The sequence below is a fragment of the Microtus pennsylvanicus genome, chromosome 16 (assembly GCF_037038515.1).
Source record: "Microtus pennsylvanicus isolate mMicPen1 chromosome 16, mMicPen1.hap1, whole genome shotgun sequence".
NCBI lineage: Eukaryota > Metazoa > Chordata > Mammalia > Rodentia > Cricetidae > Microtus > Microtus pennsylvanicus.
The window spans coordinates 17557340-17583461 of record NC_134594.1 but is presented as its reverse complement, the minus strand read 5'-3'; the positions used below and the strand labels follow the sequence as shown (position 1 = coordinate 17583461).

General features: G+C 38.4%; 1 protein-coding gene across 2 annotated transcripts in view; it reads right to left on the bottom strand.

Moving 5' to 3' along the window:
- Nucleotides 1–3693: 3693 nt before the first annotated feature.
- The window catches only part of C16H4orf33 (chromosome 16 C4orf33 homolog), a 62124-nt gene continuing 39695 nt past the window's right edge, over nt 3694–26122 (bottom strand). For both annotated transcript variants that reach the window (XR_012908060.1, XR_012908061.1), the window contains 3 exons: nt 19046–19198; nt 7809–8264; nt 3694–4639 (listed from right to left, as the gene is read on the bottom strand). The gene's annotated coding sequence lies outside the window, so the exon portion shown is untranslated. The remainder of the gene's footprint in view (nt 4640–7808; nt 8265–19045; nt 19199–26122) is intronic.

Genomic DNA, 26122 nt, shown 5'->3' with positions numbered 1-26122 from the left:
ATGTCACTCATCAAAACAACTAGTCCTATAGAAGTATTCTCTAAAATCCTAGGAAACAGAATTTAAAAAATAATCATAAGCTTTATCCTTAAGGAATTTAAAGAAGACATAAATAAACATTTATTGAACACCAAGAAAATAAAAATAAGCACTTGAGTGATATTCAAGAAAATACAAGAATACAAAATAATGAAAATAATTCAGGATGTGAAAACTGAATTGAAAAGAGATTGGGAATGTTAGAGAGGACTCAATCTGAAATGAAGATGGAATCGAAACACCCAACAGCCCAACTAGAAAACAAAGAGGAATTACAAGTGGAATTAAAAGTCTTACAAGTGGAATGAGTCAAGCAGAAGATAGAATATCAGAATTCAAACATAAAGAGGAGAATCTGGACAAAACAAAAAAAAAGGAAAAGAAAAAGCTTAAAGCACAGGAAAGGAACATACAGGGAATGTAGAACATCACCAAAAGACCAAATATTTGAATTATGGGCATAAAAGATGGAAAAGAATCTAAGATCATATGGCATAGACCAAATCTTTAGCAAAATCATAGAAGAAAGCTTCCCTAAACTAGGGAAGAACATAGCCATACAGATACAAGAAGCACATAAAACCCCAACTAAACAAGACCAAAAGACAAACACCCTATGTGGGTTTTTCATAATCAAAACACTAAATATGAAGAACAAATAAAAATATTGAAAGCTACAAGCGAACAAACACATATAAAGGAAAAGCCATCAGAATAATACCTGATTTCTCAATGGAAACTCTAAAAGAACATGACTTCCAATCTAGATTACTGTACCCAGGAAAATTATCTGCCATAGTTGAAGGAAAAAGATAATTTTCCATGGCCTAAGCTTGTTCTATGGAACCAGTACTCTTAACACCAAACCAGGTAAATACAAAACAACAAAAATAAACTACAAATTGATATTCCTGATAAACATAAATGCAAAGATCTCCAATAAAATACTAGCAAGATGAATACAAGAATATATCAAGAAAATCATCCACCATAATCAAATTGGCTTTATCCTGGAAATACAGGATATATACATTAGTATAATAAATCATATAAACTTAAAGACAAAAATCAAATAATCATCTCAATAGATGCAAAAGAAATTTTGACAAAATCCAACATGATTTCAAGATAAAAGTCCTAAAGAGAGTAGTACTGGAAGGAACATATCTCACCATAATAAAGGCTACATAAGACAAACCCACAGCCAACATTATCCTAAATAGAGAAAAACCTAAAGCAATCCCATTAAAATATGAAAAATAACCAAAGGGCTGTCCACCATTCCCACTCCTTTTCAATATTGTGTTGGAAACACCAGCCAGAGTAAGAAGGTAAAAGAAGAAATTTAATGGGAGAGAAATTGGAAAAGAAGTCAAATTATTACTATTTGAGGATGATATAGTTATACATAAGAGACCCTAAAAGTCCCACCAGAAAACTAGAAGCAACCCACAATTTCAGCCAAGTGACAGGATTAAAAATCAACTTTTAAAAATCAGTAGCCTTGCTGGGCGGTGGTGGCACACACCTTTAATCCCAGCACTCGGGAGGCAGAGGCAGGCGGATCTCTGTGAGTTCGAGACCAGCCTGGTCTACAAGAGCTAGTTCCAGGACAGGAACCAAAAAGCTACGGAGAAACCCTGTCTCGAAAAAAACAAAAAAAATCAGTAGCCTTTCTATATACCAAGCAAAAACACCCTACCAATAATAGACACCCTGAGAAAGAGACATGGGCACACTCCAATTTACAATATCATCAAAGACAAAATATCTTGGAATAAACCTAAGGAGATGGAAGACATCTACATTGAAAACTCAGATCTCTGAGAGGAGATTGAGAAAGACGGTAGATCTGAGGAGGACACACAGTTTCCTGTGACAGGGAAATACAATAGGTTTATGGGTGAACTTGTAGCAAGGGGGAACAGGAACAGGTCTGGCCATCTCTTGTCACCAAACAAAGCTTCTAGTACCAGGACTGGGTTACATCCAATTGTGTTGTTGGCCAAAAGGGTCCCATGGAAATCGCCAAACAGCCTAGGTAGTTGCCAAGATAAGTTGCTCTCTGCAAATGGATAACAAGGGCCCACTGCTGAGGACAACACCCACACAACCCATTGAACACAGAGAGAGTAAGTTGATGCCTACATATTACCTTCACCCCTATATTCTAATATTCTGGTGTCTTTAGGACATGAAGGTACTCTGAAAGCTACCGAAAGAGAAATGTGAATTCTAACAGAACCACAAAACCTTTCATCTACAATGGTGTCCTGTCTGCATGATATACTAAGGTAACTGTGGCACAAAGCTTCTGGGAGTAACCAACCAATGTCTGATTTGACTTAAGTCCTACTCCACTAGATGGAACCCATTCCCAATACTGCTAGGGTGACCAAGAGCCAGAGACCAGAGAAACCAAAGACTTAGGGTAAAAACAAATACTGTGGGTCTAAAAAAAGGAAACAATAAACGATTCCTAATGATATTCTGCCATATTCATAGATCAGTGCCTTATTCAGTCATCATTAGAGAAAGCTTCCTCCTGTAGATGGGAACTAACAAGGAGACACACGACAAAGCATTATGCAGAGAGAGACCTTGGAACTCACAATTCTAAATGGGTTGTCTCTATCAAATCCCTCTCCTCAGAGTTCAGGGAACCTTTGGAAGATGATGTAGAAAGAATGTCAGAGCCAGCATGTATAGAGGACACCAGGAGAACAAGGCCCTCTATGAACCGAACAAGGCTCATATGAACTCACAGAGCCTCACCCTGTATGGATCTGTGCCAGGTCCTCTGCATGTGTATTATATCTTTCAGTTTAGTGCTTTTTTTATGGGACTCCTGAACATATGAATGAGTGGATCTCTGTTTATAATACCTTCTCTTCGGTTCTTTTCCTTTTGTTGGTTTTGCTTGTTCAGCTTCGATGGGTTGTTTTTTGTTTTATCTTATTGTATTTTACTTTGTTTTTTAAACCGAATATTTTCAAAGGTTAATTAGAGGTAAGCTACACATAGGTATATTTTGTCAGGAAATTTCAAAAGGAGTTCAACATACTCAAATTGGCTTAAGCTCTTATGTAAAGATGGTCCTGGGCCAGCCTCTCATCCACTGGAATTGGAACTTTCTTCATTATTGTTCCAGGTAGCATAGGAAAGTGCAAAAGAAAAAAATATATCATCACAGCAACACCACTTATCTCAGAGCAGCAAGATGGCACAGTAAGCAAGCTGCCTGCCACCAAACCTGAGTGTGATCCCCATTAATCACACTATGGATGGAGAGTTGTCCTCTGCCTTTCATACACCCACCATGGCACACATGTGCACACACACAAATACATAGAAACTGTAAATATTAAGAACAAAATCACATTACTGGATATAAGAGAAAACGTGAGTACAGCCTGACTCACAACATTGAAATCTACTATACTCAACTGAAAAAACAACAACTGAGAACATAAAATTATTGCTTGCCACAGTTGTAAAATATATATAGTGTTATTCTTAATCAAAAATTATGCCTACTGTATGTGGAACACAGTAGGACCATCAGACAAGTATATTATTTGAAACCCAAGTCTCAGTCATATTTTAAGAAATAACTACTATGTAGAACATTCAGTTGGCTGCACCCAGGTCCTAAGTGAAAACACACACATGAGCTATTCAGAATCTACAAATAAATAAAGATGAAAAGGTCAGCATTGGCCTTTCCCCCGCGCTGTTACTAAGCCTTTGAAATAAGCTCAGGAAATATATGCAGGTGGCTTTTTGATTAATTTGATGGGGGTGCATCTATGGAACCAATTTACAAGTGATTTTCAGGCAAGCTGGCATTACTGAAATAAACGGTGCTATTACTATGATTTATGCTAGTATTCCAAACACAAATGATAAAGTGAAATTTACAGTCCTTAATTACCACCGTGAAGTATTGGGAGGGAGAGAAAGGAGCAAAGATTGGCAATTTGCAAACTTGTCAGTAAGGCAAGATGCAAAAATCTATTCTTCCTTTTTTTTAAAAAAAAAAAGGTATTGTGTTAATTGGCCTGACTATATTGTTATCAATTCATTGAGGGGCAAAAGGGAGAACAAAACCTGAAACAAATGATCGTAACTTCACCTTGAAGTGCCAGAAGTGCAGCTTAAGGAAACACCTAAAAAAAAATGTAGCCTGCACTTACCAAAAAGCAAGGAGGTAATGAATACAACACTGCTCATTATTTTGTGCCACAAACGAGACTGAGTTTGCTCTTCCAACCCTTCCTTTCTAGGCCATTTCCTAAATGCATTACAACAGAGTGTGGGAAAGCAAATTGGTTTTCTCTTGTCCCGTTCGTATGTGATTAGTGCCTACAGTCTGTTGAGCTCTTCAGTGACATTTACAGAGATACTGTTAGCCTTGTGATGCTAACAGAGCTGCACAGTGGATAACTTACCCGGAGAGCAGAATCTCAAATGCTGTTGTTTTCAAAAGGCTGAGGATAATGTGAACGCTTCTGCTGCCTGGGTCCATGAACCCTTCCTTTCTCCATCTTCCCACAATCCCTGCTTGTGTGGTCCACTTTCCATCACTCTACTGAAATACCTAAGATAACCATCGAGCAGAGAACAGAAGCTTATTTTTGATTCATTGTTTCAGGTGTTTCAGTCTTTGGACAGTTGTCTAGTGTTCTGGGTCTTGTCCAACAGCAAGGGAGAATACCACAGCAGAGAGTGAGCTGGGGAACAAAACTGCTCACCTCACGATGGCTGCAGGCAGACACAGAGTAGGAGCTAAGATTCTAAAATCCAAAGTCATACTCCACAAAGGTTAAACTTCCTTCCTGTAGGGCAGTATTTCTCAACCTGTGGGTTGCGACCCCTTTAGGAGTCAAGCAACCCTTTCATAGGGATTGCATATCCTGCCTATCAGATATCTACATTACATATTCATAGGAGTAGCAAAATTACAGTTACGAAGTAGCAATGAAAATAATTTTATGGTTGGGGGTTACCACCACAAGAGGAACTGTATTAAAGGGTCATAGCATCAGGAAGTTGAGAACCACTGCTCTGGGGGCCTCATCTGAAAGGTCCACAAGACCATTGTAGGTCTATCCAAACTACTGCTTCATAATAGAACTCCAAAAAGTGGTGTAGCTTGGCAATTGATTGGATATAACAGACAAGAAAGATGGAAGACTCATAGAGGACGGAAGTTTCTTGTTTGTCTGATTTAGAAAATTACACTGTCGTTTTAGGAAGCTAACACCAAGCTTTCAAGCAACTTTCAAGAAGTTACCACCAACAGCTGAAAATTGATTCAGTTCCGAAAATTAAATTTTAGCGGCTGATAGGAGACCCAGATAACCACATTTAGTACATATCACTAACTATGTGAAGTTGAATTTCTAGATAGCTTGGGTCCATAGAGATAGATTTGGGTAAGCTATGAATAGAATTAAAGGTTAAAGATGCGGGTTAGAATAAAACAGGCATAGTTAAGGTGCAAAGAACAATGTTCAAAGCACAAAATCCTTTTTAATGTTATGTTTAATTTACCAAAAGAAAGGAATGGAATCAAGTACCAAATTAAATCCTTTAAAATGTTGAGAAAGAAATTGCCATCACATATGTGTATAAACTATCTTATTAATCTATGATTTTCCACTTAAAATTGTCTCTCTCATAACTAGGTGTAGAGGTCCAGCATGATTTGAGCACAGCCATCAGGAGCTACAACCACCACACCTGTCCTTGAGCAATCCTGTTGCTTTTCCCACAGTTTCCCAGGAGGCAAAAGCATTGTTACAGTGTATGTGGCGCTTTATGAATGGATGCTGGTGCCATCAGCATCAGAGAAGTGTTGGTATCTTTGATATTATTACAGATAGAGAGTAAGCAGAAACGTCCCCGCTAGGATCCAGTCCCACCCAGCAGCCTTCTGGCCTGGCTTGTAGGGATGCCCTAGCTTTGCCATCATCTGTGAGCATGCCTCTCCCAGTGCAATACTAGATCTGTCTGGCTTTGTTTGTCTTGCAGAATCTTGTGACGAGTTCTCAAACACACTGAGGTTGTGTTTTCCACAACACTGGGACATAAAGTGAAAAAACATGCATAGATAAGTCCCTTATGGAGTTTATAACTTTGTATGTAAAACTTCCATAATCCTGATCGATTCTTATTTTAGCTTTACTTTGTACTCAAAAAATCTTAAGAGCATGTGAGCATTCTACAGCCAAGTAGGTTCTTCATGTCTACTTCCCATCAACTCAGGCTTCATTACTACTCCATAAAGCATATTTTGTGTAATTTTTCTCCATTTAAATAATTTCCTTCTAAGATTATCTATGGTAATTTAGTTTCACATCTCTAATGATCTCATTTCCAATCTGGAAGATTCACCCTTTTCCAACCCTCTGTGTGACCTGTATTGTGACAGTATCCCCTAAATGCTTATGCATTTTCCTCTGTATATTTTCATCGTCATTCTTAAAACACACCACAGGTATTTGAAATGTTGTTTCTTGTCCCTTATAAGTGTTTTCATCAATATTTAATATTAGCTGCCATTGGAAGGCTTCCTTCATGTATTAAAGATTATACTAAGTGCCCCACATTCATAGCATCATTTTATCCTCTCTGAAAACCTTTGAATTGAGTAGTTCTGTTTTCCCTAATTCAGTTAAGGATACTGAATATTGGGAGCGTGGGTCTTATTCCAAAACCATACAGAAATTAACCATTAGAGCTTGTAGTCAGTGGTGAGTTCAATGTTCATCATAATTGTTGTGGAGAATCTATTGTGATTGTTATAGATGTACTTTAAAAGTTTACCTATTGTTAACCAATATATTTCCATTATTTAAACACTATACAAAACAAATCCTCATTAGTGAGAGCAGGCATCAATTCATCAATGCCAGTTCTAATTTGAAATGATAAAATGTAGACTTATTTTCTCCTTCTTCCATCGTCACCTCACACTTTTATCAATCACGATCCCATTTCCCAAAAGACCCAGGCACTGTTTTAATATCTCTCTACCATCCCCTCTGTTATTTTTCTACCATAATTACTCTGAACTCACCTTTATTGATAGACAATGATAAATGTGCATAAAATCACCACACTTTGAAAATACTCATTAATTTTCATTATTCACATATTCTGGAGTTGACTTTTGTACATATATTGTTCATCAATTTTAATGTATTTTGACTCCAAAATACTAATATACAAACACTAGCTACATTAAAGTTAGACTATATCATTATCTTTGTAAGTATCTATTAATTTATGCACTGGTTATATTAAAGTCAGCATATGTATATAAAACCATATATACATATAATATCAGATAACTTAGTGTCAGTTAATATTTCTTCTTATTTTAATATATAAATAGAAATACACACACGCATACATTTTAACAATACTAAACAAGCAGTGTATATTATACATTGCTCTCAGGTAATGCAATGCTTATATTCTCTATTACATTCCTTTCATCACTTTTCATAACTGAAACATTGATTGCATTTATATTTTCTCAAACACTATAACAAATGAGCTTGTGATTATGTTTGAAATAAAACTGAAAACATCACCATAGTCTGTGTATTGTGTCTTCTCTGGAAGTCACTGTCCAATATGTTAGCCACTAGCCTTAGCTGGCTATTTTAAATGAATTAATTAAAATAAGTAAAGTTCAAATTCAGTTTATCCGTTATACTAGTCCCATTTCAACTATTCAAAGTCCATTCATGACTTACCTCACTCAGGATAGTGTTTTCTATTTCCGTCCATTTGCATGCAAAATTCAAGAAGTCATTGTTTTTTACTGCTGAGTAGTACTCTAATTTGTATATATTCCATGCTTTCTTCATCCATTCTTCCATTGAAGGGCATCTAGGTTGTTTCCAGGTTCTGGCTATTACAAACAATGCTGCCATGAAAATTGTAGATCATATACTTTTGTTGTATGATAGGGCCTCTCTTGGGTATATTCCCAAGAGTGGTATTGCTGGATCCAGGGGTAGGTTGATTCCGAATTTCCTGAGAAACCGCCACACTACTTTCCAAAGTGGTTGCACAAGTTTGCATTCCCACCAGCAATGGATGAGTGTACCCCTTTCTCCACAACCTCTCCAGCAAAGGAGAGTTTTTTTATTTTAGCCATTCTGACAGGTGTAAGATGGTATCTTAAAGTTGTCTTGATTTGCATTTCCCTGAAAAAAAAAAACAAAGTCCATTCATGACTAATGACTAGCATTTTATAGAGAGCACAAACAGAACATTTTCCATTGTCATGGAAATTCTACTGGGCAATACTGATTTAGGAATTCAATCTCCTAAAGACAACCCCTAAGTCAATCTTTAGGATTTCCCCTTAAGATTATTTTCTTCTTCTAATCCTTGCTCTTTCATTATGCTCAATATTTAGGTTTTATTAATTTTCTACAGTGTAGTAATAGGAGCAGCGGGGCTGTATTCCCAGCACCCCAGCCGCCTGGCTAGCTTATGCCCTGAAATAATTACACGGACACTGTATTCTTTTAATCACTGCTTGGCCCATTTCTATCTAGCCTCTTCTAGGCTAACTCTTGCACCTGGACTAGCCCATTTCTAATATTCTATGTAGCACAGCTAGGTGCGCTTACCGGGAAGATTCTAGCCTACGTCCATCCTGGGTTGGAGCTTCATCGCGTGTGTCTGCCCAGGAGCCAGGAGTATGGCGTCCCTCAGAGGCGTCTGCCCCCGAGAGGAGAGCTGTCGAGTCTGAGCTCACTTCCTCTTCCTCCCAACATTCTGTTCTGTTTACTCCTCCCACCTATGTTTTAACCTATGAGGGCCAGCCAAGCAGTTTCTTTATTTTTTTAACCAATGACTTTCCTCCATCACTACAGTCTACCACTTTGCCATAATAGTACTGGGAATACTTTGCACTACAAGATTGATAATGTCAGTGCTCACAGATTTAAAGTCTGCCGTGAGTTCCCTTAAAGCAATAGATGTTGAGCACCTTCTCTGTCATTCTCTAGCCTCCTAAATATAAAATATATTTTATAAAGTATAAAATATAAAGAAAGGCATTTCTTCAAACTCTCTAGGGGAGAGTGCAACCACTATGAATCACAGTGATTAAAGCCATGTGGTACTTGTTGAGAATTTTGTTTCTAGAGTTGGAAAGGAACTTAGTGGTGTATTACTTTTTAAGAACAAGTTATGATTTTAGCTCAAAAAATCTGTATTTCTACCACTGTCCACAACTTTATACTCTGAGCTTATTTCTTTCCTTGGATTTTTTTTTTTAATATTCTGAAGCCACTGAGACCCATGTATGAATGGCAAGTTAGGGGATTTAGAGTCATGGTACACAGATGATAACTGGCCAAGATGAATGAAGGCTCTATGTTGTATGAATATTTTCTCCAAACTGAAACATTTTCACCCAGAGAAAGGGAAGAGGCTCAGTAGGTTCACATATTAGTCATCATATTACTGAAATCAATGAGACTCAGGAAACTCACAATACCTATGAATCCTCACCCTCTCCTCACAGTTCTATAGGCATTACGCAGTGCCCTGTGTTGAGGAGACCTTCAGTGGTATAGCTAGCTGCCTTCCAGTTGTGCAGGGAACTCCAGTGATGCAGCTTTGGTTAGTCATAATTTAGGCTGATGTGGATCTTTAAGTGAGGCAACTGAATGAGTCCCTAATACCCAATACTTCTGAAAGGAATCCAGCTATATGCTAATGCAATCAATGCTAATAAACTCATTGTTTGTTCAACTCTGGTTGCATGAAATTGATTCTTTGATCTGTCTTGCCCTTTCAATTTGAGTTGACTAGAAACTGATTCCCAGGTAGAAGTCATATAATATAACACTGTAATCTGGGCTTTGAAGGCATAAAATCTAGACTGAGATATCTATATACTTAAAGAAACTAAAGCCAAGGTTTAATTAAAATATACAGCTTTCAGAAATTCTATTTATTCTATTGTACTTCACTTTCCTAATGATTGAAAATGAATACCAATGCACAAACTTCATCCTTCCAGTATGAAAACTAAATCGTCTTCCAGAACAACCTTTCAAAGACAAAGCAAATTTGTCCAGCAATATATATGCAGCGGTTTGTTGTGAGTAGTTAATGTTATGAAACTATTAGATATTTAGAGGTGTTAACAGTAATTTTCATATACTGATGAAATGCTCCTTCTGTCTCTGTGAGAGAAGAAAATCAAAGGCCTGACCATCTTTTTATCCATAGATGCAATACTGGCCCTGCCCGCATTTCCACAGATTCTCCTGTCCATCTCTTTGCTGGAAAATGCAGAATGTGGGCAGAAACTCATCAGGCATCAGAACAATTCATATTCAAGGGATAGATTACTATGAAGTGGGAATATCTAGAATATGTTATGTTTTTTAACTTTATTTAATTTTTTTTAATTTTATATACTAACTCCCATTCGCCCTCCCTCCCCTTCTCCCGCTCTCCCATCTTTCCCCATCCCAGCCCACCCTACCCCTGTGCACTCCTCAGAGGAGGTAAGAGCTCACTTGGGGAGTCAAAAAAGTCTGGTATACCAAGTTGAGGCAGAAAATGCTATAGGTTTTATAAAATAAAAATATCTCAGATGGCCTCATCCTTTAAAAAAACTAAAACAAAATGTTTAAGAATTTAGAGATTAAGATTGATATTCAGAATACAAAAATTAAAATTATGTCTCATGACTTCAAGATTAATTTAATTAGAATTGAAAACACTTTTCATTCATCATTTATAACAGCAGTTTTAGACTTCTTGATGGATTCTTGTTGTACTCATGGAGTAATTTTACTGTCCTAATTTATAACAGGCTGTCTGTTGGCTTTTGCCAGGCTCATATTTATACCCAGGATCCTGCCACTTTGCAAGCAAGTTAGTTAATGGCTGTCTCCAGTTTATTAGTAAGCTTAATTAAATCAGATAAAGTAAAGAACTATAGCTCACCCATCTTTGTGGCGTTCTACTACCTAACACAAAGCTATCATTGCAATGTGAATAGAAATACTTTTATTCAGTAACCATCTATCGAGCTTTTTCTCTTATGTCACAGTGCTCTGGGCATGGGAAGAACACAGCACTGTAGTTAAGAATGTGGGCTTCACCATGAGAAATAATCTGATCTGTCTGTAATATACTATGCCCAGTTTCCTCAGCTATAAAATAAGCAGAATAATAGCGCTTCTTCTCAGTTGAAGATGCAGTAAGATAATGCATGCAACTTGCGAAAGATACCTTGCTGCATGAGCAACAGTTACAAGCCAGTTGCATAGAACAGGCTATACATATTCTAAACTGCATTAGTGACACATTGAGTCTGGGATCCCAGATCCCAGTACTTGGAGACTAAAAAGTTCAAGACCCTACTTCAAAAGAGAAAGGAAAAAGATTGTTTACAATACAACCATAACCCCTGCACAATAAACCCATTAAATAGAAGCCCAATAAGGAAAGAACTTCTGCCATTTTATCCCATTATTGTATACCTGTGGTCTAAAATAATGCCTGAAGAGGCTTTTAAAATCTTTATAATAATAAAGATTTTAAAGAAATTAATGAATTAGGATATTTTAAATAAAAACACTATTTTCTTTTATTGTTTTAACTTTCACTGCTTGTATAGTCACCATACATAGTAGTATTTACATAAAGTCATTTTATGAAAATACACAATTTCCTTGCATTCCCTGCATTCCCAAGTCCCCCTACTTCTCTCCTCTTCCATTAGTCTCCTTTGTTCCTGTAGGCAGCTTTGTTTCTACTTTTATGAGATACATGCTTATATGGGTTTATGTATCTATATAAAATTAGTAAGACATATGAGAGCAAAACATCTGTCTTTCTGAGCCTGGCTCAATCTGCTTAAGATGGTTACATCCAGTTGCTTTTAGGGGGGTGTGTGTGTGTGTGTGTGTGTGTGTGTGTGTGTGTGTGTGTGTGTGTGAATAGGAAATCAGATATCCCCAGATCTCCCATAACTGTAAGTACAGGTTATGAGCTGCCTGACAAGCTACTGAGAATAGAACTCGGGTCCTCTGGAAGAGCAGCAGTCCCGTTCATTACTGACTCCCCTCCCCAGCCCCAAAACTTGTTTCTTCCAGTATTTTCTTTACCAGTTACCTTGAACTCAGGGATCTGCCTGTCTATGCCTGTAGTTGGGTCCTCAAGGCTTCCTCGGGGGAGGAGGTGAGAAAGTGCAGCATCAGTGACATAGACTCTGGGAGGCAGGTGAAAGGGAAGCAGCAGACTCTCTTATTTAGCAATGGGGAGAACCTTATACACCCTCCCAGCACCTAGGCATTCCGAGCCTAGGTGACAGTGCATGGTCACCCCCTCATTGGCTAGTTACAATCAGGACCTCTGACAGAGCCTATTGCTTGGTTCTCAGGCAGAACCGTGTGGTCACCCTTCATTGGCTAGGCATAATCAGAACCTCTGACAGCATCAGGCAGACCCCCACCCCCACCCCACGCCCAGGTTGGCTCATCTCTCGGCCTGGTAGGACTTAACTTCCAACATTCCACCCTTTTTTATTACATGGGCACTCAGCAGAACAAAGTTCTTTGCTCAGGCCTTTTGACCCCGCCTGAGGAGAGCTCAGCAACAGGATGATACCTGTCTTAGAGTTGTCTACCAAACAAGCTCTTACCCATCATTGACTACTAGTCCTTGAAAACCATTCATTCCGGGAGAGTTGTCAGGGTGGAAGACTAGGCAGTAGCCATTTGTATTTCAGATAACCAAACATGCATAACCTGCAGAGGACTGCAAGAAGGATGCCAAAGAGCCATTAACACCGAAGAGTCACCCTAGTGGCTGCCCATTGCTGTCAGATCTGCTACAAGAGACATTTAAAGAGAATAAGGATTAACAATACCACCCTACCAATTAATGCATATGTGAATATCCAGAAGGGATGAAATAGCCTTTTTATATTATGCCAAACTTTAAAAAAAAATGAAGGGTCAAATGCCATAACCTCTGCCCTTAATAAATCAATTTGTTTGGTGGAAGCAGGGGGCTCCATGGCCGAGCACACATCTCTTACCATGACCAATATTGGTGTCATGGCAGTCTGAGGGAAAATGCAAGCATACCCTTGCTCATGGGTTAGCAAGGGGGTGGTGGCTGCCATTAGAGGGAGATAGGATCTCTCCATCTCACCAGGGACATGGGTGTGTTCTTTGGCAGAGATGCCAAGCGCTTGTAGGCTGGGATAAGCCCTTTGTTCATCAAAACCGAGAAAGTTCATATGGAAAAGGATCTCTGATGAGACCAGATAAGGATCTCTCCCAGCCTGTGGTGAGTTAGTCCTGGCCAACAGTTCCTTAAGAGATCTGTTGGTCCGTTCCACAATGGCTTGCCACTGTGGATTTCAGGGGATGCCAGTGGTATGGACCCCAGAAAGTTATTAAATAGTTGAGAGGCATACACAGGCCCATTATCATTCTTAGTGCCCAAAGTACCCCCATGATTACCATGGCCAAGTTAAAGAACTTGATAGCATTGACAGCTTTCTCCCTAGAAAGGGCAAGGACATAAAAGAAGGAAGAACAGGTATCTATTATCTCATGAACATATTTAAGATTGCCAAAGGAGGCATAGTGTGTAATATCCATGTGGCAGATGGCGGTAGGTAGCAAGCCACAGGGATTAGCCCTAGCACACTGAAGGGATCCTAAGGGGGCAAGAGGGGCACAAGGGGCACATGCCTGAGACAAATGTTTACACTGGGGAATTGGTAAATTTGGAAGAAGTCTATGCAAGTTCTGTGGAGGTAGATGAAACTGCTGGTGTGTAGTGATATTTCATTTGTATTTTAATTAATAAAGTTTGCCTGAAGACCAGAATGCGAAACAGCCACACTAGTGAGTCATACAGGCCAGGCAGTGTTGGCACACACCTTTAATCCCAGCAGCCACACTAGTTAGCCATAGAGACCAGGCAGTGGTGGTGCAAGCCTTTAATCCCAGCACTAGAGAGGAATATAAGGCAGGATGAGACAGGAACTCGCTCTCTTTCAGTCTGAAGATTTCACAGAGGTAAGAGCTCTCTAGCCGCCTGGCTGCTTTGCTGGCCGTCAGGTTGAACCCCAATATCAATCTCTGGGTTTTTATTATTCATGTTACACTGGTGAAGAGCCCTGGCTTGCTCTAGGAGATCCATACTGGCTGCTAATATTATGGTATCTGTGACCTCATTTCTTTGAGTCAATATTCTGGGTAATTTGGAGTGAGATCTAATATGTGACTGGTGTGATTTAAGACATCTTGTATGAGCAGCATAGTTCTGATAATAGGAGTCAGTGAGTCTTTGACTCGAGAAAAGGCCAGGACACAAACTGCCTATACAGCTTACTTGGGTAGAGAAAAAGTTAACAGGCTCAGTCTGGCACTCCACTAGATCCTTGCGAAGGGCCAATAGCTCACCCAACTGAAGTGAAACAGTTAGAGATAACATATGTGACATCTTTGGAGCCAGGACACTGGATAGGAACACCATATCTGTTTGTACGTGTGGTCACCCCTCACTGGTTAGGCATGCTCAGGACCTCTGACTGTGCCAGGAAGACTCCAGGTGTCTCATGTCTTGGTCTGGTAGGCCTTAACTTCCTACATATGCCTCCCTAGTTCTGGGACTAAGGGCATCCACCACTATACCATACTACTTTCTGTTTCATTGGTTTAAGGTTTTCATTATACAGGTCTTTTACGTTCTTCTTAGGTTTATTCCAAGTTGTCATTTTTTTTTGCTTTTGTTTTTGGAGGAATTACTGCAGATTAGTAATTTTTAGAGGAGTAATGTTGCCTTCTTTTATATCCTTTTACTTAGGATTTTACATTGGAAATTGCACAAACTGGTGTTATCAACTAGATATTTAAAATCCTTATTCTTTTAATGGATGAGTTTTCAATGTTTAACAAAGACAAGGCTGTTGTATTAAGACAGAGGTATTATTTTTTTTTTCTTCTAGACTGGTGCTCAGTGTTGTAAGCTTTGTTTCTAATTCTTCCTTGGAAACAGAATTTTATCTAAAAAAAAATCACTGTAAAAAATAGGGCCAAAATAAATACAATAATATTAAAATAACAAGAAAAATTCTCTTAAACTCCATTCAGTTTATGAAGTAAAGGAACGCTGGTAATACGCTGTTCATGAAGATGTTAGTTACTGTGCATTTATGTTGAAAGGATAAAAGCTTAATAAGACGAATTTTTAGTATTGCGTTGACAAAGAAAAAGAAAAAAAAGAATATAGACACAAGGGAAACAGTAGATTTCAAGAAGATTAAAACAGTGTTGGTTAAAAACAGAATGAAAAGAAGGAAAGAACAAATGCAGTCTCATGACACAGAAGACGGAAACATGAAGACCCTGCAAATCAGGCTCTCCTGTGCTCTCTGAAGAGGCTAGCAAATGAAAACTGAAAGGGGGGAAGAATAGAAAATGAAGAAAAGAGGAGGGAAGAAAAGAAAAAAGGAGGAGGGTGGGACAGCTGTACTCATAAACTAACATTGGGTATTAGGTAAAAAGGGGGATAAATATGAAGGGGTGGTGCCATCGAGCCTGGTGCAGTCTGTCCTGATTACTGGTCGCAGCCTCAACCACGGTGGTTTCTTTTGCTAGCTTCCCTCTTCCTTCCAACGGAGAGTTACACAGCACAAAGCACATTATCTAACTATGGACGTGGGAAGTTTGGGTGAAAGAGTCTAGTACGAATGGATTCTTCTTATTTTCTATAACAATAAGACGGTGTGCTCAAGAGATCCTAAAATCTCACGCTTTTCCGCGCACAGGTCCAGATATGCTCTAACACTGTTAGAAGCACATTAGTAGGTGGCAATATTACAGATGATTTTTAGTTTTGTATGTCTTTTATTGATTTATAATATACTTAATTTCATTTTGGCATCAAAGAAACATATAACTCACGTTTTAATCTTAAAATTCTAGGTTAAATACCTCCGTTACTCCTAACCAACTGATTTGGCTATCTTGTTCATCTTGGGAAATTATGTGACAAGCCTTGTTAGAAGAAGACAAAATGAATGAATCCCTTAAGGAACAACAGAGAGAGAGAGACAGAAATCAGGAGGCTAATTGGAGGAGGCCAAGAGCATCCTTAGATGATTGGTGGGGAAGGTCCAGTGTGTCATTCTCAACAGGCAGGTTTATTGATTAAAATCCACTGGCTGGAGTAAGTGTTCTTTAAATGTGGTAAAATTATGTTTTAGCTATCCAACGTGATCCTCTAGATAGTCTTGCTTTCTTTAAAGCGTAGCCATGTGGTCCACATCCAAGTCACACTCCTGGGCTGAGCACAATTCTGGGTAGCAGTGGTGTGTTTGACAAATGCCTGAGGAAATGGGAGCACAAGTAAGGACCAGAGGATCTAATATCCATGTAGTCTTTCTATAGAAATGGGAGGCATCCCAAAAATAATTAAATGGGTTGCTTTAAACTTTAAAGTGCTTAAGCTAAAATTATAAATTTGAATTCCAGACTTCATTGCATTAGGCTGTTATCTTCTTAACTTGGCTTACTGTTGACTCAAAGACAGTGAATATAGCATAGGGTATCTCTCTCTCTCTCTCTCTCTGTGTGTGTGTGTGTGTGTGTGTGTGTGTGTGTGTGTTTGTGTGTGTGTATGTGTGTGTGTGTATGTGTGTGATTTATTTAATGAAATTGAGTTAGGATCACAAATATGAAAAACTTTGCCTATCACAGCTACGCTAACTGCCATTTTGAGATCTAGGACACTTAATTCCCATGATGAGTCTGAATCAGGAAGTGGGTCACCCTAAAGCATTGTCATGGACCTCAGTCATCTGTGTGGTTTCAGAAGTACCTAGAAAGTTAGTCAAAGCAACCAACAAATTCTGCTGTACGCTGAAAGGAATCTCATGGGCAGAGTTCAACCTCTTGGTATTATTCCATCTTACAACTCAAAAGAAAAAGAAAAATTCAACAATTGCACATTAAAAACAAGCATCATATTAAGACATTTAGTTCAGAAAAACTAAAGAAAATAAATATTAGTAGAAGGTCACAACCAAAAAAGGGAAGTCTAATACTGAAGTAAGTGATGATGTTATATGCAATATTATTATAAAATGTTTTTAAATACCATGTAATTAAACTAAAACCTTTGTTATTGAAAGGCAAGGCAACTTATTCATTATTGATACAAATAGTCTGTCTCCATTGCTTCACAGTGAGTTTCCAGAAATACTAACGCCACTGAATGCCCACAGGTGGTAAGCATTAAATCCAGGTGGTCAATTTGGCATAGGATGCAGACAAAGGGCTCTACTTTCAGAAAGGTTGAATTGAATGGTGTCTATAGTTCTTACTATCATCTTTGCAGAATATATTCAAAAGTGTTTCTGGAGCTCTGGGGGGAGCTGGGGATTCATCCATTAGTAAACCTTAAGTCCCAGCCACTACCCCTCTCTGTGTGTTATATGTGCGTATGCTATGTGTATGTTTCTATGTGTGTATTGCATTATGTGTACCATGTGTGCCGGTTCTCACCTTCAACCTTGCTTGAGTCGAAGATTATTGGTGCTCACCTCTTCACATTTGCCAGTCTACTTGTCCCCTGAGTTTCCAGTCATCCCCTATCTCCACCTCCTATCTCACCATAGGAGTGCAGGGATTACAGACCCACACGACAGCTTTACCTTGGTTCTAAAGATGCAAACATATGCCTTCACACTTACTTGGCAAGTGTTTTACTAAAGAGGCATCTCTTTGGTTCCTTTTATTTTTATAAGTGTAGCATATAGGTGCGCATGTGTGCAACTGGATGCGTGGGCACATGAAGACCAGAGGTCACTGTTCACTTCCTTTAACGGTCACTCTCTCTCCACCCAATCTTGAGTGCGGTGTGTGTGGTGTATACATGAACCCAATCAAGGCCAGAAATTGATATCAAGCATTTTCCTTTATCGATCTCCACCTTATTTTTGAGACAAGGTCTCTTAATGAACCAGGGGCCCACCATTTGGATGGACTGATTGACCAGTGAGCTCTGGAGATCCTCCTATTCTGTTGCTGGTATAAACTACTGAACCTGATGTTTGCGGGTGCTCATGTTTGCGCATCAAGTTCATTATCCTCTGAAATATCTCTTTATCCCCTTCCACATTATCTTTTGTGATGGGTTTTGGTGTGGGAGAATTGTCTGCATTCTGTCAATCATGTTCTAATAAACGCTGATTGGCCAATAACCAGGCAGGAAGTATAGGCAGGAAAACCAGACAGGAAGTAGAGGTGGATCAGAGAGAACAGGAGTATTCTGGGAAGAAGGAAGCTCTTTCCGCAGTCCTGCCCAGATCTCCAAAGAAACAGGATGTGACCTGCATCGCTGGAAAAGGTACTGAGCCATGTGGCTAACATAGATAAGAATAATGGGCTATATAAGTTATAAGAGTAAATAAGAAGCCTGAGCTAATGGGCCAATCAGTTTATAACCTAATGTAGACTCTCTGTGTGATTTTTTCTGGGACTAAAGGGCCGGGGGACTGGGTGGGACAGAAACCCCAAAGAGCCTAACCCTCATGTTACAGGGTTTCTCACTGAACTCAAGGTCATGGACCAGTCCAGCTGGTCAGAAAGCTCTGGTGATCCACTTGTGTCCCCAGCAGTAAGTTACAGAATACACACTACCACTTCTTTTTTTCTCTCTTGGTTCTGAGGATTCAAATGCAAGTCATTATGCTTGCACATAGAAAACTTCACTGACTGAGTCATCTCCCCATCCTCAATAGCCTTTCATTGTTTGCTTTCCATGGAAGTCATTGACTTCTGTGTATGCCTTCAAAAGTACATGAGAAAGTTGTTCTTATTGTAAGGCACCAGGTGCTTAGGAAGTACTAATCAATTAATAAAGGAAAACTTCACTGTATACCCAAAAACTTTTCTAGAGTAGATATTGGAACTGTCTTCCTTACCTTCCAGTGGCTTGTAGTCTAACAGAAAACACAGCAATGCAGGAAAAAGTGTGAAAACGCCTTCACAGAAGTCCTTAATAGATTTATCAGCATGCAGCACATATAGTTAGAATGGGGAGAGTGGTGAGTGCCAGCAAAGACTTCATAGGACATCTAGGAAAGAAACCAGAAATGAGTGCATTACAATAGGAAGAAATAGCATGAGCAAAATCCCAGAGCCATGTGAAAGCCAAGAGAACTGGGATGTGAATGGACCCTAAGAGGCAATGGGGAATGAGGAGTGCTGGGAGGAGAGATGCTCACAGAAGGGATGCTGATCAGGAGGCTGAAATTACAATATATGCTGGGACCATGAGCAACACTGGGAGAAATTGAGCAAGGAATTTGCTGGTGAGGTTAATGTTGTTGAAAAACTATTTTGAGGCATATAAGAAAGAACAGAACCCCAAGAAACTTGAAGTTGTATTTAAAATGTATTTTTCTATCCTAATTTTCCCTAAGTTCATTGGTAAGCTTTTATTTCCAAAGCTACAGTCTTCATTTCAAGTAGTTTGTATCCAACGTTGTAAAAGAAAGGGATCTTAAAAAATAAAAGGCAATTCAATGTAACTTTTGATTCCCTTTCTGTAACATAATACTCCTTGAATCTCCTAGTGTTAGATACACTCATGTTGTCTCAAAAATTCTTTCACATTATGTAAAGAAAGTTAAGCAAAGTGATTCTGATGGAGGGGGAAGCAAACTTTAGATTCAAAAATAAATTACTATAAGCATTGAATTATATATGCTTAAGCACTCAGTCAGAAAATGATTCCATCATAAAAAACAAAAATTTGCATCCAAAAATGAAATGTCATCCATTCAGTAGGAACACTGTTCTTTTGCTCCTAAACATTCTCAACTTGTGTCTATCACTGAGCTAGCTTTCCTCAGAAGAGTCTTGGATATTTTGTGTATAATTTTAAAGTATTATGTCTGTATTGTTTTCCTTTCTTTATAAATAGATTATGTTCTTCTTAATATCTTAACTTGATTAAAGGCATTCCTAAGGCAGTTTACATGCTTCAGAAAACCGTGACACCTTTAAAAATTCAAACTATCAAAATAACATTAATTTAAAACGTAGAAAATTCCAGTTGTTTTTCATATTGCTTAGAAACACCAAATGTCAACAAAAATGTATAAAATAAAATAAATACATGTGAACAAGACACGTATTTTTCTAAATTCTAGTATTCAAAGTACAAACATTCTTGAGAGCGTCCTAACTTATTAAAATCCTTATTATATGTAAAGCTTATGTACAAAAGCAAAACAAGACTATCACACAGTCTTAGACATGCAGGTAGGTGTTAAAGTGTTTATGTCATGATGATGTCAGCCCCTTTCTAAAAAGGCTTAACGGTTTATGAAACACTCAACTGCTTAAACCTCAGTAATATCCCCATGTGATGCAGTGCTACACAGCACAGACTCTGATCTGAGGAAGTGATTTCTGTGAGGTATTTATTTGTTTGCTTTTTGTGTTATTATTATTATTACAAATTTTCACCTCCTCCCCTCCTCCCATTTTTCTCCCCCTCCCCCTACTTTGCCTCCCCCTCCCTCTCCAGTCCAAAGATAGTCAGGGTTCCCTGCCCTGTGGGAAGTACAATGTCCTCCCCACTCCATCCAGGTCTAGGGAGGTGAGGATTCCAACAGACTAGGCTCCCACAAAGCCAGTACATGGAGTAGAATCAAAACCCAGTGTTCCTTGAGCAGCTGAGGAGAGGGCGCCTGAACAGGCCCTATACTATAGCCACTCTGATGAATACCTTGCATATCACCATAGAACCTTCATCTGGGGATGCAAGGTCCAAATGAGGAGCAGAAGGAGAGAGAACATGAGCAAGGAAGTCAGGGCTGCGAGGGGTGCGCCCACCCATTGTGATCTATTGGGAGCTCACCAAGGCCAGCTGGACTGGGACTGATGGAGCATGTAATCAAACCGGTCTCTCTGAACGTGGCTGACATGGAGGGCTGACTGAGAAGCCTAGTTGTTTGCTTTTTAAAGGGGGTTTACTGAGAAGAACTTAGTTCCCTTCCTAGTAACAGAGTTCTTCCACAAGTAACAGAACAGATGTTCTAACATCTACAGGAGAACCACAGCACTGAGACAATGGAGATGTTCTATCGGGAACTCACCAAGGCCAGCTGGCCTGGGTCTGAAAAAGCATGGGATAAAACCGGACTAGCTGAACATAGCAGACAATGAGGACTACTGAGAACTCAAGATCAATGGCAATGGGTTTTTGATTCTACTGCAAGTACTGGCTTTAGGGGAGCCTAGGCAGTTTGGATGCTCACCTTACACTCTTTTAAAGGGTATATACTTTGCTAAAGGTACAACCTTTTAAAATGCATTTCTTTTTAAAGCCAGTATGTCTATAAGAAAGTCACCTATGATTTTCAAGTGAAAATAATGGGAAACCATGGCACATTAGAATTGCGGAGGAGCCCTACCGGAATTGGGGAATCTTATTTCTAGGTTTTACTACCCACATCTGTAAGAGTTATAAAGAGCTGCACAGTTACACTGGGTCAATAGAATCAAAGTAAACCTACGGTTTTGACAATGGGACTGAAACTCCTTGTTGTTTCACTTCTTCAAGTACAGTGTTTTACATTTTTTTCAGCCTTTTCTCAAGCTTACCTTGGCTATATATACAGAAGCCTAAAAAATTCATAACTTATATAAATTTTCACATTCAACCTTTATCCTTCTAATGAACACATTTAAAGTTATACTTAACATATAATATTAGTATGAATCATGATTTTAAAAGTTTTAATTGTAGGTAGAAAAAGCTTAAAGCCTAGCTAGTGTTATTCCCCTTGTAGAGAATCAAAACACTCTTCACAAATGAAAGGAGGAAGATATGCAAGGGAAGGAAGAGGTGGAAGGATTAATATGACCAGTATATATTGCATATATGTGAGATTTTCAAAGACTAAAGTAAGAATATAAAAAAATCATAGAAAGCGTGAAAGGGAAGCACAACAGAATTACTTTCTCGACCTAATGAGATCCACACATGGCTAATACCATTTATAGATACATTAGAAATCACTAGAATTATTATTTTGAGTTTGTAAAAATAGGCATCCATACTAATGAAAACAAAGCCACTTTTTAAATGTTTAATTTTATGCACGTGTGAGTGAGCGAGCGAATGAGTGAGTGAGTGGGTGGGCAGGTAGGTGAGGGGATGGGGGTGTGCAAGTGCCTTCCAAGGTACACACGTGAAGGACAGAGGACAGTTAGTGTGAGTCGGTGCTCTCCTACCACCATGGATTATAGATGCCAAAAATCAGATCCTCAGACCTGTGCAGCAATGGTTTACTTGCTAAGCTATCTCCCAGGCCTTGAACACAAAGTTGCTTCAAAAGAATACAAAATAATAAAATTATATTAAAAAGAAATTATGTATGTGATTATTTGGGTGTAGCCTAGTAATCCTTCATAGTATCACATATACATGTAATTTAAATAGAATTAAATGCATAGTATTTTTTTACATAATAAGATGCAAAATAATTTTAGCTTCATCATACTTACAGGTATGTACACAGCAGGAAAAGAAGCTTAATATTACATAGTTTCAAAATCTCTTATATGTCTGTGTGTAGCAATTAAAACAGTAACAACTTATATGCAATACGGGAAGGATAATATAAACCTGAACTAGGAAAAGAAAAAGTTACAAGATCTTCACTGAGTTATACAAAATGATAATACTCTACAGCTTGTCCCACAGAAGAACAAGGTGATCTCTGAAGTTACAAGGCAGTGAATTCAGAATTATAAAAAGGAAATATTACTTCACGATCTTTAGTTAACCTGTAGCTACAGTTCCACTGGTTGCCATAAAATCAAATTCCGTGGTTGAATTTAAAAGCTGGATAATTTTATAGCCACTCATAACACCAGGGTTCAGGTCCATCACCTTCAGTGGCTGGAACAGAATGATCGTACGAATAGACTATAAGTTAAGGCGGTAGGTGGTATGAGGTGTGGCCTTAATAGTTAAATATTGGTTCCTTGCAGTTAAATGACAGCTGCCACTTAGGTCTTGCATAAGACATGCATGAAAGCAATAATTAAGGATAGAGGCCCCCAGAAGCTGCCTTTGCAAGTGTAAATTTAATAATTCCCTATGAAATCTGCCTGTCAATTTCAGACCCACGTGCACAGAAGGCCTGCACCTTGACAGAATACTGGTATTCGTCAGGTGGGTGCTAGAATTTGCTAATTCATCCTAAGTGAGCTTCCATTTCCAAGTGGAAGTGTTGCTGTCCCCAGTATCCTCTCTTCTGCAAGGTGTTTAGCTTATAACATTTCCTGTATGCATCACCAATTTAAAAAAATAGTGCCTTCTCTATGAAAATATTTAAATTGCTTTTAAAATATTGCCCTTTCATCTTTCAATATTTTTAAATTGTCATTACTTATATATCTGTGCCTTCACCTTCTGCCTCTCTAAACTGGAATGCTATTCCTGGATCCTCTTATTTAGAGGGTCCATTTTAATTCAGGTTTCTTCAACAAGTTATCTGTGCAGTCTATTCTCAGATAAAAAATAACAATTCAAACCACCATCACCGCCCAGCATGTACATCCAAACATTGTATGTATTTCTAGTATTTACCTATTTCAGAATTTTAAATTATACGTTAACGTATGTGTACTTCCTTTTGCTCAAATCTCTTTTAGAATGAAGCAAATCATAAAAAGGAGCTATCCCTAAGTCATCCATGGTGTGCTTTACAGTTTATCTTTTGAATCTGCAATATGCAAATTGCTTGGTACATACCTATGACATAAATGAATAATTGAATGAATGTGGTTTAATGTTCATATGGGGGCATACTTCCTTGAGCAATTACTAAGAATTACTTTCTGGTACACATGTTACTAACATTTTAAATATGGTTTTATATGTCTTCCAGCTAGCAGTTGTTTTTTCTTACCACTGAAATTTATAATTCTTAAAACTCATAAAAGAAAGCACACCTGTGAAAATGTTGTTCTTAGGTCCAGTATTCATATAAAAAAATAATACTGCAATAAAAAATAAGTAAAAGACTTCTGATAATACCCTTGTTTTAAGCACAATTTTCTGGTTGTTTCTGGGCAGGGTTGACTGAAGCACCAAAAATATCATTTTGTTAACCTGCTTCTTCCATCTAGTGGCAAAAAGCAGTAAGAAACAATGTATTTCAAAAAACGAAATGAGCAAATTTTGTTCTAGATGTCGTTTTAGGAAATCCTGACAGTGGGCATTCAGCATCCAATGTTTACTTTTAAGCACACAACAATTTGAGCAGATTGACAGTGTTCAGATAAGTGGCACCTGTCAAAGTTGCTTAAAGTCATGCAAATTCTTGAACGTTTTCACAAAGACTTTAGGGCAAGATGTAAAGTCTTATAGCACTCCACATTAAATTAGGACAGATTTGTTTATGAATATCTAGTCACCATTCAGGAACAAGTTGCTGGCTAACTTTAGAGTTCCACGATTTTCTTCTCTGAGTCCTTTGCTAGGATTCCACGCTATTGTAACTCTTAGGAGGACCAGCATGAATCCCAAAACTGAACGGTCTCATTGGCCTTGCCTCGGAAGAAGCTTTTGTACTAATAGGCAGGAAAATGCTTGATGACCTAAGGCAAGGAGTCCCTGGAAGAGGGAGGCAGAGGTCAAAGGAGGCAGAATCAGCTACTGTGCCATTAGAGCTACGACAAAGACGTTAAGGAAACATTATTTACAATGTGAATAGCATAATTTTTGCACTCCCTTTGGCACCAGCTTAGCCCTAACACGTAAAATTTGACTGTCCTTCCAACATATCCCCTTTGCCCCAATGCAAGAGTGATTAAAGAGGCAGACGTTATCTTAGGTTATGCAGAATGGGAAGAACATTCTCCAAGATGGCAAACTTAATCCTTTCTCTCATTTCAGTAAAACAGTCAAAAATGTGTAGTGATATTAAAAATTAAGTGCTTTTGACATTTTAAATGTTAAAATTATACAACAAAATATAAGTATTCATGGATATAATGATTATTTCTAACTTCATATTTTTATAAAAGAATTTATTTTCTTGATTTTGTAATTTTCAAGAAGAGAAAGATGAAGAATTTGCCTTACAGATTAACCCCAAAGCAAATGTGAGATTAGTAGAATTGTGTTGGTTCCTCCAGCCTCAAGAGGAAGAAAGCTACACGTTTCTGCTCTGTACATGGTCGTGGGAAGCAAAGGAAAGTGGGTGGGAATGGAATGGAAAGGGTGAGGTGAAGAAAATGCAATCATTGGCAAATATCCTAGGACAGAGCACATCGGTGGTTACAATGTCCCAGTTTTCCTGTGGCCAGTTTCTCCAGAGAGGGCTGAGGAAAGACAGACAATGCGCTAGAAGGTTGTTGAAGCCATTGTCATTGATTAGATGTTCCAGTACAAGGGTCATTAGGCCAGAGACTTCATTTAGAGAGTTATAAATTTTTCTGTCAACTATTCACTAGCAAAAGGCCTACGGAAACCAAATATCCTTATGCTTCCCAAACACACACACACACACACACACACACACACACACACACACACACATACACACATACATACACACTAGTGATGAGTTTCATAATGACATTTTCTTTCAAATATATCATGTACTTTGATCATATGCACTGCCATACTATTCTCTACCTCTCCTCATACCCTCCAACTTATATCCTCTCTTTCCCAAGCTTTTGTTTTTCTTTTCATGTCATATATGTACATATGTATAAATATACAAGTATATGCTTCCACAAAAGCTAGGATCCACAAATTATAGAAAACATGAGATAATCATTTTCATGAACATGGCTGTCCTAATTAGGGTGTGATTAAACACCATGTGTTTAATTGTGTGTAATTGGTGTGATTAAACACCATGACCCAAGCAACTTTAGGAGGAAAAGGTTTATTTGGCTTAAACTTCCATCTCACTGTTTATCTTTAGAGAAAGTCAGAACAGTAACTCAAGTAACTGGAAGCT